Source organism: Rhipicephalus microplus, unplaced genomic scaffold (genome assembly GCF_043290135.1).
Source record: "Rhipicephalus microplus isolate Deutch F79 unplaced genomic scaffold, USDA_Rmic scaffold_124, whole genome shotgun sequence".
Taxonomy (NCBI): Eukaryota; Metazoa; Arthropoda; class Arachnida; order Ixodida; family Ixodidae; genus Rhipicephalus; species Rhipicephalus microplus.
Window position 1 is genome coordinate 50001 of NW_027464696.1, and position 8397 is coordinate 58397.

The following is an 8397-nucleotide window of genomic DNA, read 5'->3' on the forward strand; positions in this document are numbered from 1 at the left end:
GTTCTTCCGTGCTTCCTCTTTCGGCAAGTCGTTGCGGCACCTTCCCAAAGCGCGCAGACCCGCTAATCGCGACGAGCGCGACGTGGCCGTGCCGCCTTTCCCTCGGCAGCAAGCAAAACGCCTGGCAACGTCGACGCTCCCCTAACCGCGATCTCGCACCGTGTTTCGTGTGGCGAATTCAAAAGCCGGCCGGCGCTGCTGCAACCATTACGGTCGGTACGCATACGCCGCGGAGGGCGGGACGGTCATCGGAGCGTGCGGTTCCTCCATCGAGTACTGCGCACCTCGGCCGTCGCATCGCCGTGCCATGACCGGCCGCGCGTCAACGCGAACCGGTGCCAGCGAGATCCCTCGCCTGCAAGAACCGACCGGCAGCCTCCGTCACCCGAGGACGCGGAGGCGCTTGCCGCGGACGGCGGGACGGTATGCACTGGTGCACAGCGGACCCGTCACATCGCCAGTTCCTTGACCGACCGCCGACGCTTGTGCCGTTCCTCTCGTACTTGGCAGTCGCCGCGCGATTGTCGGGTCTCGTTCTTGCACGCTCGAACGGTCGGGAGGGCACTCGGCTGGCGTTTCGGGAACGCGCAGCCTCGCCTTCTACCGACGTAACCACGACTCGCCGTTCGCGCTCCGCCGCTCCTGTTTACAGTACTAGGCGGTCCCGCAGCGGTCGGGTCGCGCATTTCGAGCGCTTCGAGCCACGGTGCAGTGGCGGGTCGAAAGCCGACCTATGAGTGCGTTGCGCCGTTTGTACCCGCGTCCGCCACCTGGCCGACCGTCCAAGGTCGCGGTGTTGGCGTCCGCTGGGCGCAACAATTTGTCACGGGGTGCCGCTCCACATTCAGGCAGCCCCGTGGGGAAAAGCCGACCCCGCGTCCAAACGGGGTCAGCGGCAGAAAGTGTCGGGCGCAGACGCAGCCGAGGCGCTCACCCTTCACAATCCGTTAATGATCCTTCCGCAGGTTCACCTACGGAAACCTTGTTACGACTTTTACTTCCTCTAAATGATCAAGTTTGGTCATCTTTCCAACAGACCGGCGCAACCGAAAGGCCGCGCCGGACATCGGTCCGAAGACCTCACTAAATCATTCAATCGGTAGTAGCGACGGGCGGTGTGTACAAAGGGCAGGGACGTAATCAACGCGAGCTTATGACTCGCGCTTACTGGGAATTCCTCGTTCAAGGGGAACAATTGCAAGCCCCTATCCCAATCACGAAAGAAGTTCCACGGGTTACCCAGTCTTTTCAGACAGGGATAAAGACACGCTGCTTCCTTCAGTGTAGCGCGCGTGCGGCCCCGGACATCTAAGGGCATCACAGACCTGTTATTGCTCTGTTTCGTGCGGCTAGGAGCCGCTTGTCCCTCTAAGAAGGTTGTAAGGTGCTGGGAACCCCGCACCTATTTAATAGGCTAGAGTCTCGTTCGTTATCGGAATTAACCAGACAAATCGCTCCACCAACTAAGAACGGCCATGCACCACCATCCACCGAATCAAGAAAGAGCTCTCAATCTGTCAATCCTCCCAGTGTCCGGGCCGGGTAAGTTTTCCCGTGTTGAGTCAAATTAAGCCGCAGGCTCCACTCCTGGTGGTGCCCTTCCGTCAATTCCTTTAAGTTTCAGCTTTGCAACCATACTTCCCCCGGAACCCAAATACTTTGGTTTCCCGGAAGCTGCCCGCCGAGTCATTTGAGTAACTCAGGCGGATCGCTGGTTGGCATCGTTTATGGTCAGAACTAGGGCGGTATCTGATCGCCTTCGAACCTCTGACTTTCGTTCTTGATCAATGAAAACATTCTTGGCAAATGCTTTCGCAGTAGTTCGTCTTGCGACGGTCCAAGAATTTCACCTCTAGCGCCGCAATACGAATGCCCCCGTCCGTCCCTCTTAATCATTACCTCGTATTCCAAAAACCAACAGAACAGAAACGAGGTCTTGTTCTATTATTCCATGCAAGTTTATTCAGGCGACTCGCCTGCGTTGAGCACTCTAATTTTTTCAAAGTAAAAGCACCGGCCATCTCGAGGCACACAATGAAGTGCACCAAGAAAGAACCGGCATGATGTTCAGTCCGAGCCGTCGCATCGGGTAGATGCACTACTCGTCTGGAACTGAGATCCAACTACGAGCTTTTTAACCGCAGCAGCTTTAGTATACGCTATTGGAGCTGGAATTACCGCGGCTGCTGGCACCAGACTTGCCCTCCAATTGATCCTCGTTAAAGGATTTAGAGTGTACTCATTTCAATTACGGGGCCTCAAAAGAGTCCCGTATTGTTATTTTTCGTCACTACCTCCCCGTGCCGGGAGTGGGTAATTTGCGCGCCTGCTGCCTTCCTTGGATGTGGTAGCCGTTTCTCAGGCTCCCTCTCCGGAATCGAACCCTGATTCTCCGTTACCCGTAACAACCATGGTAAGCAAGTAACCTACCATCGAAAGTTGATAAGGCAGACACTTGAAAGAAACGTCGCCGGCTCGTGGCCATGCGATCAGCACAAAGTTATCCAGAGTCACCACACAATACGGGCCGAAACCCGATCGATCTTGGTCTAATAAAAGCACCCGTTACCCAAAGGGCTCCAGGCTCACTGCATGTATTAGCTCTAGAATTGCCACAGTTATCCAAGTAGGAAGAAACGATCTAAGGAACCATAACTGATTTAATGAGCCATTCGCGGTTTCGCCTTATTTCGGCATGTACTTAGACATGCATGGCTTAATCTTTGAAACAAGCATATGATTACTGGCAGGATCAACCAGGTAATCGTTCGACTGCGCGTCCGTCCTCGCCTTCGGCGGGCCGGACGCAGTCTGTGTGCGGCGGAGGCCACCTTCAGGCGCCCCAACACGCTTATTTTGCACTCCGAGATGACGGCGTTCGAGCTCGCTACGGCACAACCTTCCCGAAAGACGAGTGGGAGCCGTGCGGCAAGAAGCACGTTCATGCTCGCTCTTTTTCGTTGCATCGACTCGGTCGCGCCGTGCGGGTTGCCCAAGCCCGCTGCACTGTCGGTGGACCGGCCGGAACTAGCAACGGAGCCGAGACCGCAAAGCCGCCAGACGACGGGTCACGCCCGCGTCTTCGGCGCTTTCGCATCTGAATCGCCCGAGGACGACACGGAACACACCTCGATATCGTGGTAAAACGGCACCGTCCGACAACCAGCCCCTAACGCATCAAGCGGATGAGGCTGCAGACGACTGCCGTGGATTCCCCTGGAGCAGACCCGAGGACACGCTTGACGAGGCCGAAGCCCGCCGCATATCAGACACCCGGTCGCTTTCGCGTACGCCGCTCACGAGAACCCCCACATAATAGCAGCGATAAGTACCCAGACCTCCTTGGGCACTAATACGAGCGTACTCGAGAAAATTTCACCGCGGGTGTGCCCCGAAACGTGTGGCACGTTGAGCGTGCCACAAGTCTACGTCGCTCTCAAACCCGCCGAGGTCGTAGAATTTGCGACCCTACTCACGAAATTGCCACCGAGGATACGGCCGCAAACGTACCGCACCTTGGGTAGGCCACGAGTTTGTGCAACACTACGCTGACGGCACAGCACCGAGGTCGTGCGCGCACGCGCGGGAAAATTCCGCCGCGGTTTCTGCCGAAAACGTGAGGCACCACGACTCTCCGCAAGTTCGCGTCGACTGCGAAAGACCGAAGTCGTGAACGACGTGTCCGCTACTCGCCGCCGACACGCTGGACACCAAACGTACAACGAATCGACGGCGTCGTAGAGGCCCACGACGCGGTTTTCCTTAACGACGTCTCGGCGTGGCACCGACAGGTTAGAACGGCCGACCAACGTTCCCTGTCCGCCGTTCGGCTCAGTCGAAGGGCTCGGCGACTTCGGCAACGCTGCGAAGCCGCACGGTGACGCACGCCATGTCCCCATTTTTTTTTTTCTTTCTGCGTCTGCCGGGGTGCCCCTATAATAGCAGCGATAAGCACCCAGACCGCCGTGGGTCGCTCGCCCCGGCTGACGTGGTTTTTCGTACTCCTGCGGCGGTCGCCGTCAAGCACGTCCAAATACGCTACTTTCGTGGGCGCATTCACGCTCTTTCGCTTCGCCGGAGTGCCAGCACTCACTCTGCCAAAAACGGCGAACATCCGAGCGGCGGTTCCCACTTTTGCGTCGGCGTCGCAAACCCCGCCCCGGCAGACGAGGTTTGCCGTACTCGTGCGACGGTGGCCGGCGGGCACGTCGAAAGACGCCGATATCGTGCGCGAATTGGCGCACCTTGGCTTCACCGGAGTGCCGCCACTGACTCCTCCAAAAACGGCGAAGATCCGAGCGGCGCTTCCCACTTTCGCATCGGCGTCCCGAACTCCGCCCCGGCTGACGCGGTTTACCGTACTCGTGCGACGGTCGCCGGCGAGCACGTGGAAAGACGCCGATATCGTGCCCGAATCGGCTCCGTTCGGCTTCGCCGGAGTGCCAGCACTGGCTCGGCGAAAGACGACGAACATCCGAGCGACGGTTCTCACTATTGCGTACGCGTCGCAAACCCCGCCCCGGCAGACGCACTTTGCCGTACTCGTGCGACGGTCGCCGGCGAGCACGTAGAAAGACGCCGATATCGTGCCGGAATCGGCCCCGTTTGGCTTCGCCGGAGTGCCAGCACTCACTCGGCCACAAACGGCGAACATCCGAGCGGCGGTTCCCACTTAGCCGTCGGCGTCCCGAACTCCGCCCCGGCAGACGCGGTTGCCGAGCTCGTGCGACTAGCGACCGCGAAGCCGTCTCGCGACGCCGCTTTCGTGCGCGGCTCCCACTGCGACCTGGGTCACCCGAGGTCGACGAGCAAAAAAGAATGTCGAAAAAAAAATTTTTTTTTTTGCGTCTGCCGGGGTGCCCCTATAATAGCAGCGATAAGCACCCAGACCGCCATGGGTCGCTCGCCCCGGCTGACGTGGTTTTTCGTTTTCCTGCGGTGGTCGTCGTCAAGCACGTCCAAACACGCCACTTTCGTGGGCGCATTCGCGCTCTTTCGCTTCGCCGGAGTGCCAGCACTCACTCTGCCAAAAACGGCGAACATCCTAGTGGCGGTTCCCACTTTTGCGTCGGCGTCGCCAACCCCGCCCCGGCATACGCGGTTTGCCGTACTCGTGCGGCGGTGGCCGGCGGGCACGTCGAAAGACACCGATATCGTGCGCGAGTCGATGCTTCTTGGTCTCGCAGGAGGGCCGCCACTCACTCCTGCAAAAACGGCGAAGATCCGAGCGGCGCTTCCCACTTTTTCGTCGGCGTCGCAAACCTCGCCCCGGCAGACGCGCTTTGCCGTACTCGTGCGACGGTCGCCGGCGAGCACGTCGAAATACGCCGATATCGTGCCCGAATCGGCCCCGTTTCGCTTCGCCGGAGTGCCAGCACTCGCTCGGCCAAAGACGACGAACATCCGAGCGACGGTTCCCACTATTGCGTACGCGTCGCAAACCCCGCCCCGGCAGACGCGGTTTGCCGTACTCGTGCGGCGGTGGCCGGCGGGCACGTCGAAAGACGCCGATATCGTGCACGAATTGGCGCTCCTTGGCTTCACCGGAGTGCCAGCACTCACTCGGCCAAAAACGGCGAACATCCGAGCAGCGGTACCCACTTAGCCGTCGGCATCCCGAACTCCGCGCCGGCTGACGCGGTTGCCGAGCTCGTGCGACTAGCGACCGCGAACGCGTCTCGCGACGCCGCTTTCGTGCGCGGCTCCCATTGCGACCTGGGTTACCCGAGCTCGACCAGCAAAAAAGAAGGTCGAAAAAAAATTTTTTTTTTTTCTGCGTCTGCCGGGGTGCCCCTATAATAGCAGCGATAAGCACCCAGACCGCCGTGGGTCGCTCGCCCCGGCTGACGTGGTTTTTCGTACTCCTGCAGCGGTCGCCGTCAAGCACGTCCAAATACGCCACTTTCGTGGGCGCATTCGCGCTCTTTCGCGTCGCCGTAGTGCCAGCACTCACTCTGCCAAAAACGGCCAACATCCGAGCGGCGGTTCCCACTTTTGCGTCGGCGTCGTAAACCCCGCCCCGGCAGACGCGGTTTGCCCTACTCGTGCGACGGTCGCCGGCGAGCGCGTCGAAAGACGCCGATATCGTGCGCTAATTGGCGCTCCTTGGCTTCTCCGGAGTGCCGCCACTCACTCCTCCAAAAACGGCGAAGATCCGAGCGGCGTTCTCCACTTTCGCATCGGCGTCCCGAACTCCGCCCGGGCTGACGCGGTTTACCGTACTCGTGCGACGGTCGCCGGCGGGCACGTCGAAAGACGCCGATATCGTGCCGTAATCGGCCCCGTTTGGCTTCGCCCGAGTGCCAGCACTCACTCGGCCAAAAACGGCGAACATCCGAGCAGCGTTTCCCACTTTCGCATCGGCGTCCCGAAGCCCGCCCCGGCAGACGCGGTTTGCCCTACTCGAGCGACGGTCGCCGGCGATCACGTCGAAAGGCGCCGAATTCGTGCACGAATCGATGCTTCTTGGTCTCGCAGGAGGGCCGCCACTCACTCCTGCAAAAACGGCGAAGATCCGAGTTGCGCTTCCCACTTTTTCGTCGGCGTCCCGAACTACGCCCCGGCTGACGCGGTTTACCGTACTCGTGCGACGGTCGCCGGCGGTCACTTCAAAATACGCCGATTTCGTGGGCGCATTCACGCTGTTTCGCTTCCCCGGAGTGCCAACACTCACTCTGCCGAAAGCGGCGATCATCCGAGCGGCGGTTCCCACTTTTGCGTCGGCTTCGCAAACGGCGCCCCGGCAGACGCGCTCGTGCGACGTACTCGTGCGACGGTCGCCGGCGAGCACGTCGAAAGACGCCGATATCGTGCTCGAATCGACCCCGTTTCGCTTCGCCGGAGTGCTGCCAGTCACGGCGCAGAAAACGGCGAACAAGTGTTTTTTTTTTTTTTCCTAGAATTTGTGTTATAGAAGGCACATTTGATATCAGACGATAATTTTCAACTTTATCACGCGCACCGATTTTCGTGTAGAGGTTTGCAAATTTATGGGAATTTCTCCACTTGGAATAATGCGATTTAGTAGTACTACGAGAACTTCATGGATGTACTCAAGGGTACGGGGCAAGTCAGTTACGTCAACACCTGCAGATTATTTACACTTCAAACTGAAAATTGTTGGTTGTGAGTCCTCGTGTGATATTAAAGGCCGATTCGCTAACACATAGAACAAAGAAAGAAAGGAAGAAAAAACGCCCGCGCTCGCTCAAGAAACCTGGGTTCGCAACAAGTGGCAACAACAAGCAACCGAGCGAGTGCGCCAAAACCCGTGGCGGCCGAACAAACGCGAAGTCCCAACCGCGTCAGCCGGGGCGGCACGGGACAGGAAAAATCACTTCAGCCGGGGCGGCGGGGCACCGAATAAACCTCGTCACCTCGTCGCAGGATAAAAGAGGAAACAAAAAGTCTAAACAGCGTCTGCTGGAGCGAATGCGTAATAAAACAACAACAACAACAAAAAAAAAACACCCGCGCTCAAGAAGTCTGCAATCACCACAAAAGGCGACTGTGACCGAGCAGCGTCAGCCGGGGCCGTGCGGAAACGGAAAAACCGCGACTACCGGGGCGTCGAGGCACCGAAAAATCCACTTCAGCCGCGGCGAAAAAAAAAACAAAAAGAAAGACGGAGGGGGGGGGGGGAACCACGTCTGCCGGGGCGAAGGAAAAAAAAAACGCGTCTGCCGGGGCGAGCCCGGGTGCGGCACCACCGGGAAAACTGTGGCAAACAGACATGGCGATCGAGTGAGTGGGCCGCCAGCCAGGCTCAGCCAAAAAGTGCAAAGTCCGAACTGCGTCAGCCGGGGCGGCAAAAACCGCGTCAGCCGGGGCGGCGCAAAAAACCGCGTCTGCCGGGGCGGCACGAAACCGCGTCAGCCGGGGCGGCGCGAAAACTGCGTCAGCCGGGGCGAAAGAAAAAAAAAAAACGCGTCTGCCGGGGCAAGCCCGGGTGCGGCACCACCGGGAAAACTGTGGCAAACAGACATGGCGATCGAGTGAGTGGGCCGCCAGCCAGGCACAGCCGAAAAGTGCAAAGTCCGAACCGTGTCAGCCGGGGCGGCAAAAACCGCGTCAGCCGGGGCGGCGCGAAAACCGCGTCTGCCGGGGCGGCGCGAAAACTGCGTCAGCCGGGGCGAGCCCGGGTGCGGCACCACCGGGAAAACTGTGGCTAACAGACATGGCGATCGAGTGAGTGGGCCACCAGCCAGGCTCAGCCGAAAAGTGCTAAGTCCGAACTGCGTCAGCCGGGGCGGCAAAAACCGCGTCAGCCGGGGCGGCAAAAACCGCGTCAGCCGGGGCGGCGCAAAAACCGCGTCTGCCGGGGCGGCACGAAACCGCGTCAGCCGGGGCGGCGCGAAAACTGCGTCAGCCGGGGCGAGCCCGGGTGCGGCACCACCG

At 59.6% G+C, this 8397-nt stretch overlaps 1 non-coding gene across 1 annotated transcript; it reads right to left on the minus strand.

Moving 5' to 3' along the window:
* Positions 1 to 948: 948 nt before the first annotated feature.
* LOC142790799 (small subunit ribosomal RNA) lies at positions 949 to 2763 on the minus strand. The gene has a single exon (XR_012889778.1). It is a non-coding gene; the product is annotated as a small subunit ribosomal RNA (ribosomal RNA).
* Positions 2764 to 8397: the final 5634 nt, after the last annotated feature.